Source organism: Mytilus trossulus, chromosome 8 (assembly GCF_036588685.1).
Source record: "Mytilus trossulus isolate FHL-02 chromosome 8, PNRI_Mtr1.1.1.hap1, whole genome shotgun sequence".
In the NCBI taxonomy this organism is placed as follows: domain Eukaryota; kingdom Metazoa; phylum Mollusca; class Bivalvia; order Mytilida; family Mytilidae; genus Mytilus; species Mytilus trossulus.
Window position 1 is genome coordinate 19,042,508 of NC_086380.1, and position 17,809 is coordinate 19,060,316.

Genomic DNA, 17,809 nt, shown 5'->3' on the forward strand with positions numbered 1-17,809 from the left:
CACATCTAGGCTTTTGAACAGACGTATAACAGAATACCGAGTTTTCGTTAAACACATTGATTGCAAGTTGAAATGCTATAAATTCATGGGAACTCTTTAATGACATCTTCGGCACAAACTAAAAGCCATTGTTAAAGTTTATGGGGGGTTTGGTTAATCACCGGCAAAGACAACTATTCAATTACGTAATATAATAAAATCACAATGGTTACACTTTTTTTTATTGTTTTGAGGTAGCCCATGTCATTTAAACGGCCTTACTATGACTCGTAGTCAGACTGGTGTCGGAGAAAGACATTTATCGTTAATCTCTATTAAGAATACTTTATGTGAATGATAAATTTGATGTATGGTTTTTTTTTGTGCTCTTTGTGTAATATTTGTTTGTTTTTGTAATTCTTTAGATTGTGACACGGTGATGGCTGCTGTACACCTACTTAGACATTTTGCACCTGTTATATCTGGGATTTTTCACGCTTCGTTATCATTATAATGGAATTGGATGCGACTGTCATACACGTGAGATGTTAAGCGCTATAAAACCAGGTTCAATCCACCATTTTCACTGTCATACAAATGAGATGTTTGGCGATATAAAACGATATAATCCTTAAGTTTATTAAGAGTTACAATGTTTAAACGTCTATAATCAACGCAAAATACTAGAGCTTTCGTCTTTATTTTTTTTCATTTAGACTATCCATGCCGCCCGGGAATGTGGGTGGATTCAATGATTATTCCTTTTTGTAACATCGTCAAGGTTGTCATTGATATCATTGTACAATGGTAAGGCTTTTGGTGAGGCATTTCTTTGATTGACTTTGTGTTTCTCGCATTGATTTTATGTATAACAAGATAGGTCCTTCCCAAGTCAACACTAGTAGAGACAAACAAGTCTTCGTTCTCTGTCGGCAAAAGCTAATCAATTCTTATGTTGTTCTTACCAAAAGATCTTCTAAATTTGATTTTAGTCTGTCATGTGTCTGTTCATTTGAAAAAAAAACCATATTTCCGTCTAGTACTGGATCAACCTCATACATTTGGGCTATATAAGTATCTCCACAGATTGTCTTAGAATCTAGTAATGTGTTCACTAACAGGGAATTTTTCGCACCTGACCGTACAACGTTTGAGCAGTCAAAATGTTCAGAATTTTCTCCATTGTATGCATCTATAATCCAAAATCTTTTGTTGACGAGTCAGTTCTATTCTAATATGTCCTTCCCTACTAAACTCGCCATCATTCATAGTCACTCATTCGTCCATCTCTTACATAAGTTTTGACTTTATTGTACAAGTCTAAAAGAACAGAAAGTCTAGCGGCATCATTTAAACCTTTCGGCCGCGATTGTGTATTTTACGTCCCATATTGGAATCAATTAATAGAATATGAATAAATTGTTTCTCCCCAAAGTTTTGCATACGTCCAACAGGGAGAGTCGGATATACCAAGTTGGACAATCTCCGAATCAGTGATATTTTCAATACTATTCCTTTCGGTTCAATTTCTCGAACAAAAATATTATTTAACTTTTTGATTTACAATACCAAGAAAAGATGTAAAATGTAACCAGAAAGCTTTGTAAAAACAAGTTTAAAACAAGCAAATACAAATATATCAGTTGAATGTCTGAGTTCATTTGTACTTAAAGATGTTTCGTGATTTACATATTTTGTGAGCACAATCTTCCTGTTTGATTATTTTTACCATTTTATAGAATAGGGAAGGGAAAATATTGTAAACATTGTGACATGATATAAGTATAATAAGAAAACCCAACAGTCGTTCATGATTGATCATTGCAGTAACTAAAATGTGTCTGTAGGATAAGCAACAACAATCTTATTAAATCTATGTATTATGGTGGAACTACGTGAACAAGTGCTTACAAGATTTTGTATTTAAGTGAAACATAATTTTGTTTTTTTATTGTTATGAACTGATCATCTTTGACAAAAAATAAAACAAAATACTGTATTCAGAAACATTTTGGGGTTTGTTTTTTTTCGCTTCTGGGTTATTTGAAAGTCATTAGTTTTTATAATTTGTGTTCAAATCTCTCATCATTCTTTTATTTTTGGGGCGTAATGTCTTTTTCATGGTGATAACAAACATATAGCAGTATCGTGTACGCTGCGGCAATCAAAGGTCATGATTTTGAACGAATTGTATCATCTTTTTTTTCAACTTGCTGATAAAAAATATGTTGTCTTGTCAATTTTACGCCTGTGGGATAATACAAATATCGTTCGGTTATTTTAAGGATAGGCATTATAGTTACCTTTTGTATCATCAATGGCAGAATTTCGAAATAGGTTGTGGATTACAGTTTTTGAAAATAGTTAAAGAGAACATCACTTACCGTGCTTGATATTCAAAACAACCGAACGAAAATGAGAAGTAAATATTATGAACTCATTTTAATCCTTTCGGTGACATACGAGATTGATTTAAGCTACATTTATTAAATTAGTACTTAAAAAGTAAATGTTGTCTTGCGTATTTTAGAGAATCAAATTGCCCTTGATAGAAGGTAATACAAATTATCACGTTGAGAGTGGAAACAATAGAAACAAAAAAGGAACGTCTGTCCATAAACTCAATCAAACTAATTGATTTAGTTATAATAAGTAAATCTTTCTTTGATCATTTTTTTCTGTACAGTGAAATAAAACATCATAAAAATAAAATTGAGAATGGAAATGGGGAATGTATCAAAGAGACAACAACCCGACCATAGAAAAAACAACAGCGGAAGGTCACCGACAGGTTTTTTGTGAGACTCATGTTTATGAACAAAAAGAAAACGAATATACTATCTTCTTATTGATGTGAACAAAAAAAAACATAATTTTTCTTATCCAGTTAAGTAAATTGTATGTTGAACCTGATATACCTGATATACATCTTTTTTTTTAGGTTGAATGGAGATGTTTCAAATAGTGTACTCAGGATTTTTTTTAACCATTACAGGTATGTGTATCAAATAAAGAAATGCATTCTACTAGAGAGAACTTATATGAGCTGATCGTTAAATATTCAAAGACATGTTTCAAAATACTATAAGATTAAGGGATGAATACTTCTCGTCTTTATTCATAAAATTAACTTTGAACGCTAGACATTTATCAGTTGTGGGTTGTATTTTGAGACTTTAATATAAACATAAAATTTCTTACTTAGGTCTGATGTATTGAATTTTACGTTCCTATTCTAACGGTAACTGTGCAGTCCATGCAGTAAAAACTGTTTTCTATTATTTCGGGTCTTTATATCACTGACTATGCTGTATTGGCTTTGCTCATTGTTGAAGACCGTACAGTGACCTATGGTTGTTAATTTCTGTGTCAGTTGTGGAGAGTTGTCTAATTGGTAATTACCACATCTTCTATTTGTTTATTTTTGATGTCGGTTTTACAAATTCAAATTCAATGCAAAATGACAGTCGCATTATATTCCAATTTATTACATTGGTTGCAATGAAGTACATTGATTTCCCAGTTAAAAAAGACGTCGATAACGGTGGATCAAAACAAATTGTGAATGCGTAGAAAAAAGATATAGTTCCTTACATGTTTTACATCAATTTCTTTTAAAAAAAAAAAAAGCCATTTGCCAATGTAATAAAAACAATAACTAATTAAAAAATTCAAATATCGAAAAATATTCAACTACGCTACGCGCATTCGTGAATTAATGTAATGTTCGGTCACTCGTTGAATATTTTTCTCTCTTTGAATTCTAAGACTAGTTATTCTATAAACATTTAGAGCGATCTGTGAACAACACAAACAGATATAATAATTATAAATGTCACAAAAGGGGGGAAATATGTCAACAATGATAAACCAAAAAACAAGACAAGTAGTCGATGAAAGTTATAAACCCTTTGTTGAAACAAAGACCCAATCCCAGTTCCCTCAATATATTTGACCATTAAACAAATGCAGTACTAAGTGTAACACTTTCCCAATTGCATTTTATAAATATACTAGGTAAACTGTATGTATGCTCTTATAAATTTGTTTTATGTAATGGCGAATTTACTCGTCGATAACTTCTCTGATGTATATGCTATACCAATATTCAAATTAAGATTTACACCATCTTTTCGTAGCCCCTTTTGTTTTTAAGTTAATGGTTTCTATTTCATACATTTATGAGGAAGGAGTCATTTTACCGTTATTTACACAACAGACTTTACTAGTTACCGGAAATTTGGATACACCAAAACAGGTACCCCATACACAATGATCTTCTGAGAAACAGGATATGTATGCCCTCAGTTTTTATTCATTCTTTCATTTTGTTTTACTCAAAATGGTCAATCAAACATAAATTCTACAGGAATCACCTGTAATCCTTCACCTGTTATTGGTTACTTTAAATTCAAATACATATTGTATCGTTTGATATTTACACCTATGCCTAAGAACTATTTATTTTATACATGTGGTTATCTAACACATGTTTCGATGAATTTTGTGGGTGACTAAATGTTTGTATTGAACTTAGCACGCTTTAGAATGATATTTGGGCTAAACTACAAGGTAACAAGTCATTTCGTATATTGATCAGATTTATTATGTTATTGTTTTTTTTCGATGGCTTTGTTCTTTAATTCACAATTGTTAATCGCCAGTTTGCAAAGAATACCGCTAACACCGGCGTTACAGATGAAGCCTCCTTAAACCTTCAGTGATGTAAAAGTTGTTTTTGATCCATGTAAAATAATCACTGTGACTTTGCAATGAATAGTTTAATAAAAACGTGGTTTCCTTCTTTTTTTTCAGATATGAATTTACTAATTATGTGTTATATCTATCCTTCTTTTTTTACATTCAATTTCAAGTATTTTTATCAAGAGGGACTGAAAATATTGATCAGGTTTAAACAAAATCGATGCTTTTATTTTCAGCTGAGGTGTATGCAGCTTGGACAGAATACGGAGGCAAACATTATACAATAATCAAAGATAGTGTAGGACAACCACTTGAAATGTCATGGTACCAGGCTGAAGATGAATGTAGAAAACAGGGTTTTGCTCTATTTTCTCCGAACAGGGATATAATGGATTGGGTTTCATCATTCTCGAAAGGTATATATCATGTATGCATTTATCTACCTTACATATTATATCAACGACTTCTGAAAATGTATTCTTCATGGCAAATATAAATTGATAAAAACGTGTTCTGCGTCTGTCATTAGTTAGACATTTGAAAAATACTGTCATTTGGATACAAAGTTCATTGAGACGATAACTTTCAGAGGTTGATAACAGTTTCACTTTGGTTGTATAGATTCTTTTAAAGAATTCGACTTCCAGAATGTGTTTTGTACCTTTTATTTTCTTTATAGCACTCGATCAGAATCAATACTCCAAACTATACTTTGCTGTATGTAAGGACTGTTCTTAAATGCATTTTTTGTAATTAGTAACCACATAGCCAAAACTGTTTCCCCCGTTCGTGAATTTCTCATTGGTTCCTAGCTTTTCCATATGAATAATAGTAACTTTCGTTTTGGTATTATTTAATCTAAATAGAACCAAATTTCGGATAAAATCAATTAAAGAAGACAGCCCAATAATAAATTTAACAAACAAATAAACGATAACAACAAAAAAAATATCTTGTTTGTCTAAACGTAGTGTATTTCATGCAAAAAATGTTTTTAACGTATGTGTCATGGCTATTGTTTTGAACTACAGTATTTGTATCCTTATTTTTGATTTTGTTAGAACTTTACGCGAAAGCACTTTTGTGTGGATAGGACGAGACCAAAATGTTTAATAAAATATCAAATATGAAGAAAAAGGTATGTAATGTGCATTGAGAACAAAAGAGATGGTTTGGGTTACCATATTACCATGAAATATATATATAACAAGACGGGTAATAATAATTGTTCATTACTTGTATTCAGACTTTTATATTTGCATTATCTGACATCATGTTCTTTATAAGTTAAATAAAAAGACATAACGATCAGGTACAATTTTGTTTTCCCATTTGATTACAAAATCGTACATATATTCAGCACATCAACCAAACTACAATATTTCATTAAATCTCCAATCATATGCAGCTACTTGCGATCAGAATATACTGAATAACCTTCTTTACATTTTAATCGACTTGGCTCTTTCAATATATACTGCAGAATTATCGCAGTGATTGTTTTAACTATGAATTCTATTTCAGCAATGAACTTTCACGGGCGTGGATTGGTATAAGTGATATCTATGTAGAGGAACGATGGTTTTGGTGAAACGGAACACCATTGTATCCAAGCGAATTTGCGTGGTTAACAGGTAGTTAGAGAGTTTAATGTCAATATGTTTTAACCTAATAAATGCAAACTGGTCCCAGTCTCAGTTGCAGTGAGTACATGAGATCTCAATTTAATTTAAAAATATGGTCATCTCTAATCGAGTCAATTGTAGCTAACTACAAGTATGTAACTAGTGTCATACTGCCAAGCATAAGAATGATGAATGCGTAAGTAATGACACATCTAAGACTATACGAAATGAGTGGTTTTCTCAATTGCAGTAGACAAATAGGTTTTCAATTAGATGAAGCTTTTCTACTTTTCAAGCGTTTTTTGTTAAATATCACAGTTATCTTTTCCTACCAATATATATACCTTTCCTAAAATTATATAGAATTTGTTTCATACTCCTCAAAACCAATGCAAAGAAAACCCATTGAAATGTCTCCTGTTATCTCATACAACCAACTTGTTTCCGTTAAGTTATCCGTGGATATTTTTACTCCTTATGTCAAATGAATGTAACCATAGACATTGCAGATTTAAGTTATAGACAATGAATTAAATCTACCTATAATATGAAATCAATTTGAATAGTTATGCGTAATAAAAGAAACGTTAGAATAACTCCATTTCTCTGTTCAAATACTAATCTGGAGCAAAACTTTTGTTCTGCCTTTATCTTTATACAACGTATAACGTATAATGTAGATTATTTTACCAGAATACAATGCGAAGCTTTGTTGTGCAATGTGCAATAGTATAGTCGACTTCAACGTTTTGCAATTTAATGCATTTTGCGACTATGCACCGATTTTTTATGATCTTCGTCTATCCCCCCGTTTGCTTACAACCAATTTTACAAATACACATAACATTATAAAGTGGGACTCGAGTAACAATCACGAATATTATCAACTTCTTTTAGAACACTTTTGACGCTCGTAAATTACTTATCCAGCGAAGACGATTTGAATGATGCTGTAAGGCAGATAAGTTTTGTTTTGTATGACAATGCATTTAAAGTATTTGGGGAAACCATATTCGTGAACAATTCTAAAAATGTGAACAAACATACTAATGAATGGTTTAATGCGAACTATGCCCTTGAACGTCGAAAATTTAATTCATCCCGCTATTTGTACCAACGTCTTTCTACAGACACAAATCGACATTTATATATTTTAGCCCGCAATAGTTACAGTAAGGCTGAACGTGTAGCTCGAGCCAGTTTCAAACGTGCTAAAAGACTTGAACTTTGCAAAATAGCTAAAACAAACCCACGACAATTTTGGTCAACAGTTAAGCCGCGAAAGAAATCAAAATGTTTGGCAGATAGTGATTTGTTGTTGCGTCACTTTGAACAATTGTTGGAGGAAGACCCTCCAGAATTATGTGAAGAAGTTATTGGTCTAATTGAAAATAGCTCGTTTTTAGACACTATTACAATAGACTCTTTAGATAACGAAATCTTGGAAGATGACATTATACGTGCTATAGATAAACTTAAATCTGCAAAGTCTGCTGGGAATGATTCCGATATTACCGAAATGTTGTCGTCGAATCCAGTTTTCTTCGCTCCTATTTTTAAAACTCTCTCCAAATATATGTTTCAAAACGGCTTTTTTCCTGATCCGTGGTCTGAAGGCACAGTAATAGCGGTTCCAAAACGTGTTGACTTAACAAACCCGAATAATTATCGGCCTATAATTTTAGTGAGTATTTTATCAAAACTGTTTACATCGATATTAACCGAACGACTACTTGGCTGGGCTGAGGATGAGAAAAAAATATAGATAATCAGTTTGGTTTTCGACCTTATCGCTCTACTGTAGATGATATAGTTGTACTCCATGGTATAATAATACCTGTTCTACAACATAAATCGAAATTATATTGCGCATTCGTCGATTTTCGGAAGAATGTATTCGACAAGGTTATCAGAAGAATTCTATTTTACAAGCTACTAAAGAGTGGAATAAGTACGAAATTTGTTTCAATTATAAAGTCAGTTTATGAAACTGTTCGTTTGAGAATTCGCAATGAGGGTGAATTTTCAGCGGCTTTTGACAATTTCTTGGGAATGAAACAATGTGAGCCATTATCACCTCTGTTATTTCTATTCTTTGTGAATGACATTATCCAAGATATTCCTATGGACAATGACAATGCCTCTGCTGGTGGGCGTTTCGTCCCCGAGGGTATCACCAGCCCAGTAGTCAGCACTTCGGTGTTGACATGAATATCAATTATGTGGTCGTTTTTATAATTTCCTGTTTACAAAACTTTGATTTTTTCGAAAAACTAAGGATTTTCTTATCCAAGGCATAGATTACCTTAGCCGTATTTGGCACAATTTTTTGGAATTTTGGATCCTCAATGTTTACAATTTTGTATTAATTTTGTTTGGTTTATAACTTTTTCGATATGAGCGTCACTGATGAGTCTTATTTAGACGAAACGCGCGTCTGGCGTACTAAATTATAATCCTGATACCTTTGATAACTAATAACAATGTCTTTACTATCAATAACTATCTCTTTTATTTAATTTTGTTTGCTGACGATACCGTCCTGTTTGGAAAATCCGCCGAAACATTACAAGTCTTACTAGAAAAACTTTCATTTTATTGTAAAAAGTGGATTATATCTGTTAATACCTACAAGACAAAAGTAGTCGTTTTTAGAAATGGTTGGCAACCTGTTAATAACCGCTTTTTCTTTGACAATCAGGAGCTGGAAATTCTAAACTCCTATGTATACTTCGGCACGTTACTTCATTTCAATGGAAAGTTCTTGCAATCACAGAAGAAGATTTCTCAGCAAGGATCTAGGGCACTTTCTTCCTTATTCAACACTCTCCAGCGAGTGTATATTAAACATAGTCAAGCTTGTTTCTTGTTAAACTTAACTATGCATCTGAAATTTGCGGATTTCATCGAGCCAATGAAACTGAAGTCGTTCATTATCGTCTTTGTCGTTTTATATTAAAGCTTGGTAAAACTGTACTAATCACCTTTTTGTGTGGTGAACTTGGTTATCTACCTATGTTCATTTTAAGGAAACATAGAGTTATAAAGTTTTGGTTGCATATACTATATGATAAATCTAATATTGTATATGATATTTATAATCTCATGTGCCTTGATGCCTTAAATGGCAATAGAAACTGACTATCACATGTTCGTGATTTATTATGTAGTCTAGGTATGAATTATGTATGGAATGATCAAGAGAACACAATTGTTGCATTTGAATATATAAAATGTCGTATAAATGATCAAGAGAACCAGAACTAGTTTACTACTTTGAACGGTTATGAAAAATTGTGTTTATATAGAAAAATGAAAAATTAGTTTTGTTTAGAAGATTACTTAAAGTAAGATTTTAATAGTAATATACTGACTGAAAAGGGGAGAATGTTTGGATCCATTAAAACGTTAAATTCCGCTGCAAATGTTTGCAACTGTCCTAAGTCAGGAATCTGATGTACAGTAGTTGTCGTTTGTTTATGTTATGTATACGTGTTTCTCGTTTCTCGATTTTTTATATAGATTAGACCGTTGGTTTTCACGTTTGAATTTTACAATAGTAATGTTGGGGCCATTTATAACTTGTTGTTCGGTGTGAGCCAAGCATCCGTGTTGAAGGCCTTACATTGACCTATGGTTTACTTTTTTTAATTGTTATTTGGATGGAGAGTTGACTCATTAGCACTCACACCACATCTTCCTATATCTACAGACTACGTAGTGGAACATTAAAACTAAATATTGAAGTTGGTCGTTTTGACAACATTGTAAGAGAAAACCGTATATGTACAATTTTTTCTTGTATGTCCTGCCTTTAGATCATTGACACTACAGTTTTTACCAAAATATTATTGTTCATTGCCAACTAATAGAAAACTGTTATTTCTTTTACAGGTTAGATCAAAGAGTCTAACTAAACAATTGTGTAAATTTCTTAATGCGGCATGAAAGTTGAGATCACAAATAATCATTGAATAGCAGTTGTTATTATATAATTATATATGCTTATTATTACCATATTGTGTTGTTCTCTGTTTGTTTATTGTCATTATTGTAATTGTATATTATGTTATTTTGCTATAGCATTATGTTTGCTTCTGCAATAAAATATATTTATTCATTCATTCATTGTTCACTTGTTTGATTATTTTTATCATCCATATCATTCATTTGTATTCTATCAGTGCCATGATTAAATGCGATTAATCTGATTTCAACTTAAACAGACGTCATGCCTACAATTTAATTCCTTTGAAAGGCTGTTTACTGACCAATATTTTCATTATAAGTCTGAGGAGTGTTCGACTAAACTTTAACTCAAATCAGACAAAAAATATTCCATAGCATTTCTTTTCTAATAAAGCAATTTGAAAATGTAAGTGACCCAGGCTTTTGCTGATGGTCAGGTAGTTCTTTACATAATTAAGGAACAAGTAATTTTTACTTGTTCATTCTTTTTTATAATCAACATTACAACAGAAGAACACCATATCCACAAATTAGTTGAAACAGGCCTGTTTACTAAACATGATTGGTCATTAGCACACAATAAACTCCTTACAAAAAAACAAAGTGCGGATCAAGGAGATATTGCGATAAACAAAAGCTAGTCAATTTCAAGTACAAACCATGTACAATCATAAACTCATCGTGTTATATTCAATTAAATGCCTTTTCTGAATCTTCATGTTACAGTTTTCCCTTGTATTGCTACTTTTTTTCTTATTTTCTCCCCATCTAAAGGTTTCTAAACTTATTGTTTTACAAAAATATTGTTTAAGCGATACACACTATGTGTGTTTCTTGTTTGGTTGCTGGCATTTTGATGTATATAACATGTTCATAGAACCGATACTATATAAAAGAGACGGCATATACCACATGTACCATGGACACTGAAACTCAAATTGAGAAAAACTGACAAAACCACAAAATTCAATGAAAAGACAAACACGCTCACAAAACACTTCAAAGTTTCGGATGAAACGGAAAAAAATATGTACAGAAAATAAGAATAATGTCAAGAATATGTTTGCTTAGGTCAAACATACCTCTTTAGGTCAATTTTGGAGCCCTTTCCGAGATTGTTGTAGTTACAAGATGTACGTGTAACAGAACATGAATTCACATTTATGTTTTAATAGGAGAACCAAATGATGTTTATTCAAATGAAAAATGTGGAGAAACATATGTAACCGGGTGAAATGATTTGGATTGTACTATAGAACTACCAGTGGTATGTCAAATAGGTTAGTAAAAAATAACCGACCGTGCAAGGGCTGTATAGCCAGTCCAGGTCGTTTAAAAAAATTATTTGTTGTACGTTAGTAAGATTAGAGGTCTCTAGATTTCAATCATATACCTCTAAAAGAGGGACGAAAGATACCAAAGTGACAGTCAAACTCATAAATCTAATACAAACTGACAACACCATGGCTAAAAATGAAAAAGAAAAAAGAAAAACAATAGTACACATGACACAACATAGAAAACTAAAGAATAAACAACACGAACCCCAACAAAAACTAGGGGTGATCTCAGGTGCTCCGGAAGGGTAAGCAGATCCTGCTCCAAATGCGGCACCCGTCGTGTTGCTTCTGTGATTACAAATCCGATAAATAGTCTTATTCGTTAGGTCAAATTCATGAAAGGAAAGGGGATTGTAGTTACGACGTAAGGAACATATCCGATATCATTTGTGAAACGGTTATTCCATAACGGTCAACCTACTCGTGATGGCGTCCGTAAAATTTACGAAGGGTTGATTTCAACTTCACCATTTGGAACTCTTGGTTTAATAGCTTCCTTGTGAGCAGTAACCCTCTTTCAATAAAATCATGATAGGAAATGCAAAAACGGGAATATCGTATCAATTCGGAGATATATACCCCGTATGCAGGTGATGCTGGAATGTTGCTACTAAGAAATGGAGAGTTCACAATTGGAAAGCTGAAATCATCTCTTTTTGGCGTTTTTGGCGTATTGAATTTTAAACCTGATGCTTTTTGTTATCTATTAATTATGTTTTTCTTTGTCTAATATGTTCTCCTAGTTACTTGTTTTGTATTCCTGTAATATTATGTTGTCATTTCAATGTTATATTTAACTTTGCCATTTAAGTGCGAGGTTTGGCATGCCATAAAACCAGGTTCAACCAACCACTTTTATTCCCCTTTAAAAGTGTCCTGTACCAAGTCAGGAAGATGGCCATTGTTATAATATTGTTCGTTTATGTGTGTGTTACATTTTAACGTTGAGTCGTTTGTGTTTTCTCTTATTTTTGAGATATTGAGATAAGACGTGGCACGGTACTTGTCTATCCCAAATTCATGTATTTGGTTTTCATGTTATATTTGTTATTCTCGTGGTGTTTTGTCTGTTGCTTTGTCCGTTTCGGTGTTGTGTCGTTGTTCTCCTCTTATATTTAATGCGTTTCCCTCGGTTTTAGTTTTTACCCCGAATTTGTTTTTTGTCCCTGGATTTATGAGTTTTGAACAGCGGTATACTACTGTTGCCTTTATTTGTCGTAAAGTGTTGTCTTCAACCGATCCTCAATGTCAATTTCTAGATGTAAGTCAAGATATGAAGCCGACTTAACTGTATCTGTAGTATCCTTTATCTCCAATTCGATGGGATAGATGCGTTCCACGTAGTCACCAAATTTTGAATTGTTTAGTGAAAGAGCGTCATATATATAGCAAAAAGTAGAGTTAATGGATATTAAATGATTCGGGAAAATGAGACGGACATAACAGATAAGACAATTTGAAATGACGAACATGTGCTTAACACAAAGACAACTGTGTAGATAACCCGTGTAATAATGGTGGATCGTGCAGTAACAGTATTTAGAATGACAATGTTAGGTGTGATTGTTATGATAGATATGAAGGGATTACATGCGAAAGAGGTATATTGATCTAGTGTGCAGCAATCATACGTCTATATATATAAAAATGTATATGTATATTTGAAAATCATTAGAAAATACATCTTTGTCTATAGCTATGAAGTATTTCAACATAAACACAACTACAAACGGCACATATTCTAAGTATGGACAAAAATTGAAGTATTGAGTATTTTAGACAAAATATTTATTTAACACTAAATCTATTATAACATGTCAAATATTAATAACTCCTGTAAGGTGTTTATACGCATATATCAATTGAAACCACTTGACTCTTCTTTACAAATAGAATTCGATGAAAAATATTTAATTGATTTGAGAATAAGAAACGGAAAGAATGACATTGAAATTGCTTTATTGAGTGGCATCTAAAGGTTTTAATTCATTTCATGTTCGAAAGTTGTAGGCCCTCAGCTGATTTAATGTTCATCGAGAAGTTTTGATGATTACTTAGATGCTTTTAAACAATTTACACGCTTACCGATTGGTCTAGATGATTTCAAAGATGCTTGTATCACTTAAAACTTTAATGCTACTGTAGTTTTCGACTTTTACAAACATACAAATTTATCATCATTAACATCAGCCATTCAGTCAATTACAAAAGGTGGAGGACCTACTTACACTGTTCATGCTTTACGAAAAGCAAGAGAGGTAAGTAACTCGTTTTGATATACTAGTATATCAAAATTATATATATACTGCGCATGCTATCCGTCCGATAATTCAAAGTTGACACATCCTCACAAAAACTAAGGTTCAAATTCTGCTGAGTGTAGACCTAAATTTAGCTAGTGTTCATTTGTAGACATAGCAATGTTGTCATAATTGTAGACGTTAGGCCTTGAATATAAGCGTATATTCTAAGATTTGTGCAGGATACAGACAGTTATTAGGAAATAACAATTATATACGAGCAAGATGTAAAAGATTCATATTGACAAACATTTCGGCTCGACAAATGACCTTTTTAGTGTCAATATTTTTGTCAAAGGCAATACAACATGTACAATAACTGTTCATATGTAAACTTACCCCACTATGTTGATGTTGATGTTATCTGACAAGTTGCATCTAATAAAGAGTTCAATACTATAATAACGTGGCTGCGCACTAAGTATACATTTTACTGATTTGTTTTTGTGTATGTTTTTGAGATTCTCAATTCAAAGCTTAAGTATCAATATGGCAACACTCCGCCCACTTATATTTAGTAGTTTCTTTGAGGCGATTCGATAACATACTTATAAAGAACTGAATATAATGTGAAGACCAAACAATGACAATTTTCAAAGTGTTTTTTTCTTTTCTTTTCAAGTCTATTACAGTCTTGTTTGTTGTATATTCTGTTTGATGAATTCAGTGGTGTACGACCTTATGCCAAAACATTTATTATTCTACTGTACGATAGTGTATCATCTGATAGACACACAGCCTTTACTGTTGCCAAACTACTACATAGAAGTACTATTGTTACAGCTGTAGGTAAAGGTAACTCTGTAGGTCATAGTGACTTGGAAAACATTGCATCAGATGCAGACCATGCATTTACATACCTCCATGAAGAAGATTTTTGCAACAGGCTGTTGAAGGACACTGTTGACGAAGATTTGGTGCAGGTAGGAGTATTATCATTCCAACTGATATATTTCAAAAAATGTTAAAAAATGGCTTCTGATATAAGAATAAGAATATTAGATATGATTGCCAATGAAACAACTCTCCTAACGAGGACACGTTGCACATGGTGTAGAAATTATCAACTACAAGTCGCTGTTTGTCCTTAAACTATGAGCAAAGTTCATACTGCATAGTCAGCTATAGACGTCACAAAAATAACTAGAATGAGAACTAACGGCCTAATTGATGTTCAAAAAAGAAAAACAAACAATCAAACACTAACTTAATCTAGATATTTGCATACTCGCAGTTACTGATAGCTACAGAAGTCAAAAACAGCTTGAATAAAATTTAATCAATTAAAATTTATTTAGTTTTGCGTACTGAAACATACTCTTCGATTAAAATAGTTCTCAAAGGTACCATGATTATAATTTAATACGCCAGAAGCGCATTTCGTCTACATAAGACTCATCAGTGACTAAAATAGTTATAAAGCCAAACAAGTACGTATACAAAGTTGAAGAAATTGTGCCAAATACGGCTAAGATAATCTATTCCTGTGATAAGAAAATCCTTAGATTTTCGAACAATTAAAAGTTTTGTAACAGAAAAATTATAAAACTGTTAATTAAAAAAACAAAATTCTGAAATATAGGTTTTCGAACAGCGGAATATTGCTGTTTCTTTATTAATAGAACACTATGTATGTTAGAATGAAATTTTCAGTTTGCAGCAAAAACCATGTCAGTGAAAAGTTACAATAAAAAGAAAGCTTTTGCAGATAATCAAATTCAAACAAACGAATTCCACAGAGTCATGTGTTACGATGTTTGCCATGCACCGGCCAATATTCGAATTTGATGTGATGAGAATATGAAGTTATCTAGCTTTTTCAATCCCTATACTTACTGGTATTACGTTATCAATACAGTTCTTTCAAGTCTTCCACAATTGTAACCTTACTATAAATGTTATAGTTTTTTATTTATATTGTATTAAAGTTTTTAGTTTCAAGTATCTAACAGATGAAATAGTAATATCTGTGTCACTTTTAGTTTTATATTTTATTGTAGATTGCGTCCATCATTCCAGCGTTGAAATTATGATAGTGTTTGATGCACAATTTGACGACTTCATGGATCCAAAACAAGCATTAGGACAAATTATAATCATTTTAACTTCATTTAGATTTAAAGAAAACATGACCATAGGGGTTGTTGCGGATTCATCAAATCCAAAATTCATTTTTACAACGTGTTGGTCAAAAAATTTAACTAAGGACAAACTTATTTCTGCCGCATTTACGGTTGACCAAGAAAAAACTGACAATTTGGAGATGCATCGATTACTTGACTTTGTCATACAAAATGGGTTTTCAAACAAATCGTGTAGTTCAGATGATGCCAGTAAAATTATCTTAATTATATCAAATGGCCAATAGAGTAACATTGCAAAGATGAAAGAGATTGTAACAGCATTGCATGCTGTCAATATAGAAGTTTATGGTATTGCATCGTCTTACAATATTTCATCGGAATCATTCCAGCTCGTTCTTGTGGATGGAAGTAACTTGATTTACATCAAAGAACAAAATGATGCATTAAAATATTGTCACCTATAATAAACCGACATATATGTTCTGAGGATGTTTTCAAGAAAAGATCTTAGTAAAATAAATGAATAGCATACTTTAGATTTAAATCTATATCTCAAGATAAAATCTGATTAAAGAAGAAGATTATCTATAACTTATCGAGAAGATTAAAAAGATATATTTTAAAGAATTACTGTTTGCAAAAGTATAAATTGTCCAAAATACTTAGGTTTTTCTTATTCCAGGCAGATAACTTTAGTCGTATTTGGCACTTCTTTTTGGAATTTTCGGTCATTTTTTAGGCACTTTCCGTCATTTTCGGTCAAGGGAAAGTCACAATGTGTAGAATGTTAACAATATGAAGTCAAAGAAAGGTTTTCTACATGGAGCATACGACATCAAACTGCAAGCTATAAGGGGCTCATAAACGACTGGCGTTAAAAATTGTAACAGGAAAACCCAGAAATCCTCACTTTATGAAGATTTTTACAGTATTTTGCCAAAAAATGACTTTGAAATGCGTTCTTATGTATTTTTAAAGCTTTGATATTGTTAACTGTATCTATTCAAAACATATGCACCATACTTGTTTTTTGAACTATTTGTGGAGTGATTGTTATTAAATAATCCCAGAAATCCTCACTTTATGAAGATTTTTACAGTATTTTGCCAAAAAATGACTTTGAAATGCGTTCTTATGTATTTTTAAAGCTTTGATATTGTTAACTGTATCTATTCAAAACATATGCACCATACTTGTTTTTTGAACTATTTGTGGAGTGATTGTTATTAAACAATCCCAGAAATTCTCACTTTATGAAGATTTTTACAGTATTTTGCCAAAAAATGACTTTGAAATGCGTTCTTATGTATTTTTAAAGCTTTGATATTGTTAACTGTATCTATTCAAAACATATGCACCATACTTGTTTTTTGAACTATTTGTGGAGTGATTGTTATTAAATAATCCCAGAAGTCCTCACTTTATGAAGATTTTTACAGTATTTTGCCAAAAAATGACTTTGAAATGCGTTCTTATGTATTTTTAAAGCTTTGATATTGTTAACTGTATCTATTCAAAACATATGCACCATACTTGTTTTTTGAACTATTTGTGGAGTGATTGTTATTAAATAATCCCAAAAGTCCTCACTTTATGAAGATTTTTACAGTATTTTGCCAAAAAATGGCTTTGAAATGCGTTCTTATGTATTTTTAAAGCTTTGATATTGTTAACTGTATCTATTCAAAACATATGCACCATACTTGTTTTTTGAACTATTTGTGGAGTGATTGTTATTAAATACTCCCAGAAATCCTCACTTTATGAAGATTTTTACAGTATTTTGCCAAAAAATGACTTTGAAATGC